General features: G+C 47.5%; 1 protein-coding gene across 1 annotated transcript in view; it reads right to left on the bottom strand.

Moving 5' to 3' along the window:
* LOC121640415 overlaps nucleotides 1-11665 on the bottom strand; it is a 601409-nt gene that overhangs the window by 505448 nt on the left and 84296 nt on the right. The gene's annotated exons all lie outside the window — the stretch shown is intronic.

Below are 11665 nucleotides of genomic sequence, written 5' to 3'. Positions count from 1 at the left end.
TTTGTTCATGTTTTCTTTTGCAATTTTCCTTTAAATTTTGATGTAAAGCACTTTGAGTTGTCTTGTAATTCTTTCTTTCTTTCTTTCTTTCTTTCTTTCTTTCTTTCTTTCTTTCTTTCTTTCTTTCTTTCTTTCTTTCTTTCTTTCTTTCTTTCCTGGAATAAGTTATATGTAGCAGGTGAAATGGAAACCAGCTGATGTCTGTGAACCATGACTCTACAAGGCCAGCATCAGGCACACTCGTACATGTTTACATACGTTTGCCAACTTCTGCCTCAGCCACGAGTTGGATGGTGTTGAAGGTCTGGAGAAGATGAATGATTGCACCATCAACCTCTAGATGGGGCCGACATGCAAACTGCAGAGGGTCTTGTGATGCAGGAATCAGGGGCTTGGGGCATCTCAGGATCAGTTTCTCCAGGACCTCCATGACATCAGAGGTCAGCGCTACTAAAACTACTTTCCTTAGTCCTGGTTCTGCAGAACCTCCTGAGACCTTTTCTGAGTCTGATGTGATGTTCTTCTTGTACAAGCATTATTTCTCTTTCCTGTAATAAACGTGGTTAAACTTCCCTCATCCAGACTCTTGGTAATGTATTTTTCTCCAACACTCCCCCATCGGAGTCTTCCTCATTCCTTTGTTGGAGCAGAGCCGAAGCTGAGCCACATGATTTTATTCTGATTTCTCTGCTGTTAAGTTTGTCTGTCAGCAACATCACTCTAAAAGTTATAGATGGGTTTTCATTAAATATCCAGGAAATGTCAGAAACAGAATAAAAGAACAACTGATTAGATTTTCAGGGTGATCCGGATCACCGCCTGGATCTGGGGTTGTTTTTAAGGATTCTTTGCTATGGGGAGATAATTTTGCCGTCACAGCTTCTAACTCATCAGAAAACGTCCAGAATCATTAAAAACAGACAAGATGACATCATGGTAGATGTTATAATCCGACTTTGTTTGACCCGGATCATGTTGGTATTCTGGATCTGGTGGTCCAGCAGGTTCCACATATAGGGGGTACTGGGTGGGCTGCTGGACCTTGTGGGGTTTTTATCAGGTAAGTGACCCTGTGGCTTCATGGAGGTCTGTTCTCTCTGAGTGCTTCTAGTTTATTTTTTGTTATGTTATGTTTTGTTTCTGTTACGTTTAGTAGTTTTAACTTAATTTACTATTTTATTTATGTCTATATTTTACTGTCACATCATCTCAGACAGTTTTGAATGACTGTTTATTGTAAGTCTGTTTATTACCGTGTTAGCCACAGTTAGCTTCTGTGTTACTGAACGCAGCAGCTGAAGCTCAAACTTGTGGTTTTATAATAAAATGAAGGTTTAAACTGAATGAAGAGATGAGCTGTTGCTAAATGTTTGCAGCTACAGACTGAACAACAACATGAAGAACTGAGTTCAGATTGGTGTTTTCAATCAATCAGTCCGTTTGTGGTGCAGCACAGCAGTGAGCTCAGAGCTGCAGAGGAATGAAACTCAGCTCAGTTTAACGTCCACATTCATGAAGACAGCAGAGTAAAATGAGTCCAGTACTTTCAGAGCAGCAGCAGCAGAGATGTTTCCTCCATCCTGATGCTGCTGAAATCAGACCCACTGTTTGCTCCGTTCATCCTCACATCAAAACTTAGTAGCCGTCTTGTTTTATATTTTCTACTTTTAGTGGATGTGAGGTTTATTCCCTGGACCAGTGATCTGAGGTGACTTCAATCAGCAGCTGACTGATGATATTGTTTATTTATGGTGTCATTTTGCTTTGTTAAAGCTAATTATTTTGTGTGAGCCAGTGCTTTTTGTCTGCTTTAGGGTGGTCAGAATTTGAAAGTTAAGATGCTGTATCTGTTAAAAAAAAAACACCAATATTTTGCACATGCTAAAAATCCATCACTGTGGGCTAAGCCCCTGATCATCTTTTATCCTAAATCCGCCCCTGCCAAGAACAAGAGAAAAGCAGTTTAACTTGTAAAGCTGGAAATGAAGCTGGAAACAAACATGCTGCTGTGTCTGGCAAGCTGTTTTAACATTTAATAGCCAGACTGGATGTGTGTTGGAGATATCTGTTATTCAGTTCTTCCTATTCAGAAATAACATTTCACATATCCACAGTTTCCTTCTTCTATACACAACTGTAATTTCACATATCCTCTATTAAATTTTTACCAGGACAAATGACGTCACTTTCCCCGCTCATGTCGATGGTGTTTGTCATTACAGACAATCTTTGTTTTTTGAATGTGTATACTGGTAAAGTTGAAACTTTTGTATTTGAAAAAATTCATTCCCTAATTCATTTTCATAGTTCAGTTTCAGTTCTCTCCATTCAAATTCAGATCTGAAATTCAAATTCAGATCTTAAATTCAAACTTTTCTGCCACACATCCGGGACCTGACGTGAGGCAAAACTAGTCGATCGCAGATGGAATAACAGCAGTTTTGTGCAGTTGTTCTCAACGGCTACAAGCAGAGGGAGGGTGAGGGGAGGGTGGCGGGGGGGAGAGAGAGAGAGAGAGAGAGAAATGGAGAAACCCTAAGATTCAGGCCAGCCACTCTTGCTACAATGGCACTTGCCGTTTCTGTAGCGGTAGTTACCGTTTCCTCAATGGTCTCAGCGGTTTGACACTGTGGGCTGGTTGCAGACTTTTCACATTAGTGGTAATACAAGAAAAATATGTGTAGGTTTGCAGATTAATCTGCCCCTCAAGTGACGTATATACACCATGTAAGCTATAACGGGCCAGCTTTTTTTTTTGCATTGGTTTGGAAACATTTTAGTAATATCGCTTATTGATAACAATAAACTTGTAACAGTTGTAATTGTGGAATGGCCCTTTAAGACTTCTCTTGGTCGTCTTCTAATGATGACATCATCAAGATACTTCGAGAAGACAGGAGATCGTCTTGCGAACGCTTGGACTGCAGACGGACATTTTAGGGAGCTCGGCTCTTTTCCTTTCTTTTTCCCATTTTTTGTGACGGACGTGTTGTGTGGCGCTGTTTTATTTATGTATGATGAGACAGTAGCCGTCCAACCGGGCTTTATATGGTTGACGAATGTCCTTTTATTAAAGAGCACGCACTGTGGAATCTTCAGTACCAGTGTCGCTGTGAGTTTGTCAACTTTGTGGCAGCTTTATCCGGCTAACTGAGCTAATTCCTGTACCACAACACGCTCTTCCCGTTACAAACTTGTCATTATTTTTTTTAACACATAAAAATATACTATATACGTGTATGTGTGTGTATATATATATATATATTGTAACGGCTTCTCGACTGTAAGGATGACTCGATCAGTTGCTTTTATAACTGCTCTTTTAATCAGCTGAACATAGGTCGCTGTTGGCCGCGACCACGCCGTACAACTTCGCCCGGAACTCTCTCTCTTCTTCTTCTACGCTCTCCCCTCTTCTTCTACGCTCTCACATCATTAACACTGCAGCATAACAGATGAACATGCAACTTAGGTAACACAGAATCAATGCTAAACACAACACATTACACTACCCCCCCTTCACTAAGCCACTCGCCCCGAGGGGTCAAAGACAAAGTCTCTAAGGTGGGCAGGAGGTCTTCTCCGACGTCGGGGCCGCCCCGGGGAGGGTCCACTGGGCTGTGGGGGTGAGCCAGGTGGTCGCACAGCAGTTGACGTAACTGGAGACGATTGCGTCGGAAGGGCTGGAGTGGAGGACGGAACAGGGCAGGGACAGGCAGCCGAGTAAAGAGGATTTGTGAGGTCAGCCCTCCCCTGGTTCTGAGGTGTGGACGGCCCAGGGCGCTGGTATGGACGTGCATCACCCCTATAGGGGGCCAATCTGTCCCGGTGCAGGACCACCCTCCGCCCCCTTGGTGGTAGTTTAACCCTGTATACTACCTCACCTAATCGTGCCAGCACTTCGCACGGCCCCACCCAGTGGCAGTCCAACTTGGGGCACCGGCCCTTTTTCCTCTTCGGGCTATACACCCACACCAGGTCTCCATCCACAAAACTCCTCCCCTTTGCTCTCACGTCGTAGTTCCGCTTCTGGCGCATACCTGCCTTCTGCAGCTGGTCTCTAGCAAAAGCGTGCGCAGACTCCATGCGGTCTTGGAGCTTCCTTGCATACTCCGGGCCTGGTGGAACTGCTGGCGAGTCGGGAGGTCTGCCCAACGCCATTTCCGCTGGCACCCGCAGCTCCCGCCCCAGCATAAGCAGAGCTGGCGTGCAGGAGGTGGAATCCTGCACTGCTGACCTGTACGCCATTAGGATGAGGGGAAGGTGCAAGTCCCAGTCGCGTTGGTGCTCAGCGGTCAATATGGCTAGCTGCTTTGCCAGGGTTCTGTTGAACCGTTCCACAAGCCCGTCGCTCTGAGGGTGCAAAGGTGTCGTACGGGTCTTGTGTATGCCCATCCGCTCACACAGAGCTGCAAACACACTGGACTCGAAGTTCCTTCCCTGGTCACTATGAAGGACTTCTGCCGCCCCGAACCTCGTGAACATGCCTTCCACCAGCACGTCCGCCACAGTCTCTGCCTCCTGATTTGGAATGGCGTAGGCCTCTGGCCACTTCGTGAAATAGTCCATGGCGACCAGCACATAGCGGTTGCCCTGGTCTGTGCAGGGGAACGGACCCATCACATCAACCGCCACCCTTTCCATTGGGGCTCCTACCTGTAATTGTTGGAGTTGAGCCCGCGACTGGTCTGAAGGCCCCTTATATGCTGTGCACAAGTCGCAGCGGCGACAGAAGTCCTGCACATCTCTTCGCTGCTGCCCCCAGTAGAAACTTTGCTGCAGCCGACGGAGTGTTTTTGTGACCCCAAAGTGCCCTGCTCCTGTTGTCCCATGTGAAGCCTGTAGCACTGTCTCTCTAAGCCCCTTCGGGACCACTACCTGCCATCTCAGTTCCCCAGTGGCCGGGTCAGTCCATGCCCTCTGGAGCACCCCACTGTCCAGACGGAGAGTCTCAAACTTTGCCACAAGCCCTTTTGTGGCTGGAGAGTGCCCTGCAACATCCTCCCACCGGGGTTTTTGTCCAAGCTCCACCCACTGTAACACCGGCTGCAGGTCTGCATCCTGTTCCTGCTGTGCCCTCCAGCTGGCCGCGTCCACTATTCGAGTCTCCCTGCAGACTGGATGTTCTTCTGAGTGCACAGCCTCGGCACGAAGCGCACTCTCACGAGCATCCCTCTTTTCACAGTAGCGACAACCATCTAGAGCACAGGGTCGCCGGGACATGGCATCTGCATTTGTGTGGCGTGCCCCCACTCTGTACTCCACGCTGAAATCATAAGGGGCCAGTTCCTCCAACCAGCGTGCAACCTGTCCTTCCGGCTCTTTAAACGACATCAACCACTGAAGAGCTGCATGGTCGGTCCGAACCGTGAAAGGCAGGCCACACAGATGGTACCGGAAATGGCGTATTGCCCTCACAATAGCCAGGAGCTCTCTACGGGTTACACAGTAGCGGCGTTCAGCCTTGTTGAAGGTCTTGCTGAAATATGCCACTACTTTCTCCCCCTCTGGACTATTCTGACTGAGTACAGCTCCCATCCCCACATCGCTGGCATCCGTGTCGAGAATGAACCGTAGGTTAGGGTCTGGGGGGGCGAGGATGGGGGCTTCAGTTAAGGCCTTCTTCAATGCAGTGAAAGCCTGCTCACACTCTGGCGTCCAAATGAAGTCACTGTCTCTCTGCTGCAACCGAAACAGGGGTGCCGCTATACATGAGAACCCCCTAACGAACCGCCTGTAGTAGGATGCCAGTCCAATGAAACTTTTCAGCTCACGCAGGTTAGCAGGGATGGGCCACTCCTTCACCACCTGCACTTTCTCCTCCAGCGTGCTGATTCCTTCTCCACCTACTCTGTGCCCCAGAAACTCCAGCTCTCTCCTCATGAACCGGCACTTATCTGGGTGAAGCTTGAGCCCAGCAGCCGCTATTCTCTGTAGGACCCGCCGCAGGGCACCCAAAGCCACCTCGAAAGAACTCCCATGGACTAAGATGTCGTCCAGGTACACCAGGCATTCCTGCCTGGGGACATCAGCCAAAACCTTCTCCATCAACCGTTCGAAAGTGGCCGGGGCATTACACAGACCGAAACAGAGGACCCGAAATTGCCACAGACCTTTACCAGTACAGAAAGCGGTCTTTGGTCTGGCATCTGGGCTAAGAGGCACCTGCCAATACCCGCTGCGCATGTCCAAGGAGGAAAACCAGGATGAACCGGACACCAGGTCCAGGGACTCATCGATCCTAGGGAGAGGGTAAGAGTCCTTTTTGGTGACACTATTTAGTGGCCTGTAGTCCACACAGAATCTCATTTTCTGGCTGTTCTTTTTATTGACCATGACCACTCCGGAGGCCCAGGGGCTGTCTGAGGGCTCAATGATGCCACCCTTCTGCATCTCCTCAATTGCGCTGTCAGCTGCAGTCTGGCGTGCTAGAGGCAGGCGCCGGGGGCGTGATCTGATGGGCCGGGCCTCTCCGGTGTCAATCTCATGTTGTATGAGATGGGTCAGACCCACTTCCTCGTCCGTGAAGGCAAAAATGTCTCTAAATTCTAGCAGTAGCTGCCACAGCCCCTCCCGCTGCTCAGCCTCCAGACCTTCACAGTTGCGTCTCCATAGCTCCTGCACCGCCGCCAATCTGACAGTTTCCGCGTCCAGGGGCTGCAGGACCATAGTGGGGGTTTGGACCGTGACCGTAGCACTGGAAGGGAGGGGTGCCGGTAAAACAGCAGGCGCCTGAAGCGGATGGTTGGTCTCCTGCTCTGTCTCTGCTGCTCTCAAGACTGGTTGCTGGGGACCTGGGGTCTGAGCGGGGTGTATCATTTTGACTGCATGACCTCCATCTACAGTCAGCGTGTTACTTCCCAGGTCTAGGACACAGTGGATGGTCCTTAAAAAGTCCAGCCCCAATATGCAAGGGTCCTTTACATCCGCAACCCACACCTTAAAGTCCACAGTTAATCCCCCCACTGATATAGTCACCACTCCTCGTCCCAGCATCGGGGCCAGCTCACCGGTCACCGTCCGAAGCTTCACAGCTGTCGAGTCCAACTGTGTGCCTGCTGGGACTACATCCGGCCTCATCAGAGTAGCAGTTGACCCCGTGTCCACCAGCGCAACACATGGAGTCCCAGCCAGAATGATTGGCACATGACAGACGTTCTCAGTGTGAGTCCAACCCACCACGCTGGCGGATTCAGCCCTATCATCTGCTCCTGGGGGAAGTGGATCCCCACTTCCCCGGCTGTGGGGCTGGGCCGTATCCGATGACAAGGCTACAGTATGGGACGCTGCAGCAGGGATCTGCGTGGTCCCATCTACGCAGACCCCGGGCCGTTTCCCTGTACCCCAGCGCTTCGGGCACCGCACGCTGATGTGGCCAGTCTGTCCGCACACCCAGCACACAGGGGGATCCCGGGCCCGGCCAGGCCGAGAGCTGCTGCGTGGTGGTTGCAGTGTGACCGCTCGGATGAGTTCGGTTAACTCGGTCGCCCAGGCTGGTCTCTCCTGGTCGGGGCTTTCTCCGGTCGCCGTTCTCACATCAAGGCTAGTTTCACTTGAGGTGACCTGTCCTGCTCCAGCTCCAACCACCTCACGTTCCACAGCCAGTTCTAACGCCTCCTGCAGGGTACTGGGGTGAGCTAGTTGTGTCTGCACGCGCAGCTCTCTGGGGTTTATGGCTCGTATGAACTGGTCTCTTGCTAACTCACTCTGTACATCGGCAGGCATGTGGCTGTATGCCCGTCTTGCCAGGGTCTCAATGTCATTAGCCAGCGCCCTGAGTGGTTCTCCAGCCCGCCTCATCCTACTTGCCAGCTCTGAACGTAGCACACCCGGTTGGTTATACTGTCCAAACCGCCGCTTAAGAGCCCCAACTAATGCCTTATAGTCATTCCATTCGGCCGGGCTGAGCAACAACAAACATGTCAGAGCCTCGTCTGTGAGGCACAGAGCCAGCTGAAGTGCCATGCCCTCCTCAGACCATCCGGCTGCCTGTGCTAACAGCTCGAATTGGGCATGGAACGCTTCCCAGTCTGCCTTCCCATTATACTTGGGCGTTTTCATTTGCAGCTGGCTACCATGGGCGCCGCCATCTTTGTTTACATGCGGTCTGGCGAGATTCTCGGCGACTCTCGCGGGGTTTTCAGCCCTCCCGGCGCGCTCTGCAGCGCCCACTGAGCCAGTCCCAGCCACACTAGTTAGCTTCATAGCCATATCCTTCACATGAGCCTTGCGGTCCGCCAGCCGGTCGAGCTCCTCGTCCCAGTCCGAACCCCCGTCCGGGTCGCTCATCAGCTCTTCCTTCACCCCAGGACAGATGTAAGGCACGTTGCGTCGAGCAGCCATCTTCCACGTAAGACGACAGGGTTAGCCACGGAAAACGACAGTGCGGAGCAATTGGCTGTTCACCTCTGACACCAATGTAACGGCTTCTCGACTGTAAGGATGACTCGATCCGTTGCTTTTATAACTGCTCTTTTAATCGGCTGAACATAGGTCGCTGTTGGCCGCGACCATGCCGTACAACTTCGCCCGGAACTCTCTCTCTTCTTCTTCTACGCTCTCCCCTCTTCTTCTACGCTCTCACATCATTAACACTGCAGCATAACAGATGAACATGCAACTTAGGTAACACAGAATCAATGCTAAACACAACACATTACAATATGTATATATATATATATATATATATATAGTAACTTTTCAGATCTGTTCCATTTTGATATTAAATAATCAATGTAATAACCATCATGTAGGCTGAAGATCAAGCCCCTTCATTGTACTTCTGTCTGCGACCTTCATATGCCAGAGGAGGACGCAACCTTGGAAGATTAAGTCCGTTTTGTATTTGGGACATCATTTAGTTGTTTTGTGTGATTAAAACATGAATGGTCTGGGTGAATACTCGATTCTTATTTGGCTGTAGGGTGTCCATATGGACACCTATAAAAGAAGTTCCGGTCAAATAGCCTTATTGTTGTAAATTATTGTTTTAACGCTAGTTGGTAACCGTGGCAACAGAAACTCGCCGGGCTGCAGACACGCCAGATCACGTCTGTGATGGCGCATCGCTGTGAAAGCAGCTTGCAGGCTTATTGGGCTCCGTCAGTCCAGGAGAGACGAGAATGGAGCAACATTCTGTCGTCCCGCAACGTCCCAACCAGCAGTGGTCAGGGTCCACAAACGTTAAATCTCCGTCCTTCAAACACCACGGTGGACATGCCAGTATCTTTATGAAATGTCACGATCAACGAATACGTGATCTTACTTGCTTGCTGAGACAGAAAGACAGTCGACGACCTATTTAAAATTAAATGCAACATTTCATAAAGTCGCCACTACGTTAGAGTCTTTCGGTTTCCCACTTGGGAAGCTGTGGGAAGCAGGTTGATGAAGTAACAAAGAGGCGTCAGATGGTCTGAGTCGCAGCGGTGAGACGGAACCACTTTCACCTCCATCTCCCTTCATGTGTGTTTGCTCTCTGCATTTTCATAAAGGCAAGTAGGAGAGTGTTTATTGTTTTTATTGTGTAAGTAATGTTAATAAATATACTTTATTTGGCTTTTTAAAGTCGCTATATTCAAATTGTTTAACTTCACTTGTAATCTACCAGACAAAGAGGGAGGGAAATAGAAATGGGTTCATCTGTTTGTGTTTGATCAGTGTTTATTTTATTTATTCATCTTTATATAAAACATCACAGAGTGAATGATTTTAAAGATGCAGGTAAATACAAAGAGTGTTCTGTGAGATCTGATGGGATGTTAACTGGTTGGATTAAGTGGTTCAGATTGTGAAACTAATGGAAACATCCAATGTTAACTAGTTTTTTAATAACACCAAACATGTGGTTGCAGGTCAACCAGCTTAAGAAATGATGGAGGCTCAGATTGTTCACCATCACTGCTTCTAGGACACACACCAGTTACACCCACAAACGCTGCATGTCTGCAAGACGAAGAAGACGGATCAGCTGAGGAAAGAGACGCTGCAAGCAGCAGAGATGGAGTCCACCAGGATGCAGACCCTGGAGAGCTACAGACCATGAAGAGGACACCTGATGCTGGAGAGGAAAGCGGTCAGATACAAACCAGAGAGGAGACATAAGGCTGGAGAAGAAGGTGATCAGCTGATCAGAGGATGAGACACATGATGAGGATGATGTATGATGCATGGAAATTTCAACACTGAAACAATATAAAGTGCAATTGTGCTAAAAATAGTGCAAACTATGTGCAAAGTTGTCATGAGCCAGGGCCTCAGGGGAGAGTCAGTCGGGTGCTGGGAGTGCAGGACCTGTAGACACACACTGGCAGACACACAACCACCGTTTACAACAGTGTTCAACCGTTTAACTTTATTTAGCTTCATTTGTAAGGACGTTTATATTATTACAGTTTCTGGTTTACAGGCTGATGCCAGACTGACATATTTGCTTGGGTCAGGGCCGGTCCGAGGCCAGCAGGTGCCCCAGGCTAAACAGGAGAACCTACGCGGCCAAATGCTAACCGAAACTAAAGCTACATCACTCAGTCACACACGTTTTGTAACTAACGTACAAATTTTTGTCTCTTTATTAACAAACAAAACAAAGTCACACTGAAACACTCCAAACTAAACAAACTGCTACAAAAACGATAAAAATAAATAACATTTAGTTAAAAATAAATAATGTTTAGTGCAAAAATCCAGGGCAAGAAATGACACAAGTACAAATCCTAAAAAATGTAAAATGGTGCAAATTATAACAACTGCTACAATAATGATAAACAAAACAAAATAACACCACTGTGTAAAACAAAAAATCTATCAAGCAATCAAATGAATCTTTTGAATGTTTCATATGTAAGTTGTCATACAAAGAGATTTAGTTAAGATAATCTCATGTCCTTTCAGCCACTCAGAGACACTCAGTCTGTCTATATTCAGTCATCTTTATCACATTTCTGCTTTCAGCGTTCTTCATTTAGATCTGCTTGCTACAGATCCAAATATTATTTAATAACTGTTAGATAAAAAAAAAACATTATAAACATAATAGTACTGCAGTCATTATTCTTTGCTGAATTAACCAACATTCTTCACTGAGAAACTCTGGTGAAGACAATGAGGCTGAGGCTGGTGGACATCTTTAGAACTACAATACTTTTTATACATCACACTGTTATAAAGGGTAAATATAGAAAACTATTTTACTTAATCTTTTACATTTTGTTAAAGAGCCACAAATACTTGAAAAGACAACCTAATTTTTCCTTTGGTTGGACTTTAAAGGGTTAAACTGTATAAAAATCTCTAAATTATCATAAAAAATGACAAATGTCAAAGTTTCTTCTTGAATCTAGACAGAAAACATGGAGGAATGAAGTGTGAAGCCATCTGTAAGTGTAAGTGTGTACCATACAAATGCTATGCTTAGATACCTCATTAGCAAAGCTTAACATCATGGACCACATGGTCCTCAGTTTCAGCAGCAGGTCCATCATCATGTCCAGATGATCACTGAGGATCTGAGACCAGATGAGCTCATGGAGGAAGTTCAGCTTTTCAGTTTACAGTCAATCATCTGTAGCTGCTTCAGACGGAATAATCTCAGTTACATGAAGTTTTCTTCTCCTGCATGTTCTGCTGTTAGCAGCTTCAGATCATCTGGTATCTGTCCAGCTTG

This window comes from Melanotaenia boesemani, chromosome 5 (genome assembly GCF_017639745.1).
Source record: "Melanotaenia boesemani isolate fMelBoe1 chromosome 5, fMelBoe1.pri, whole genome shotgun sequence".
In the NCBI taxonomy this organism is placed as follows: domain Eukaryota; kingdom Metazoa; phylum Chordata; class Actinopteri; order Atheriniformes; family Melanotaeniidae; genus Melanotaenia; species Melanotaenia boesemani.
This window is presented reverse-complemented; position numbering and strand designations above follow the sequence as displayed.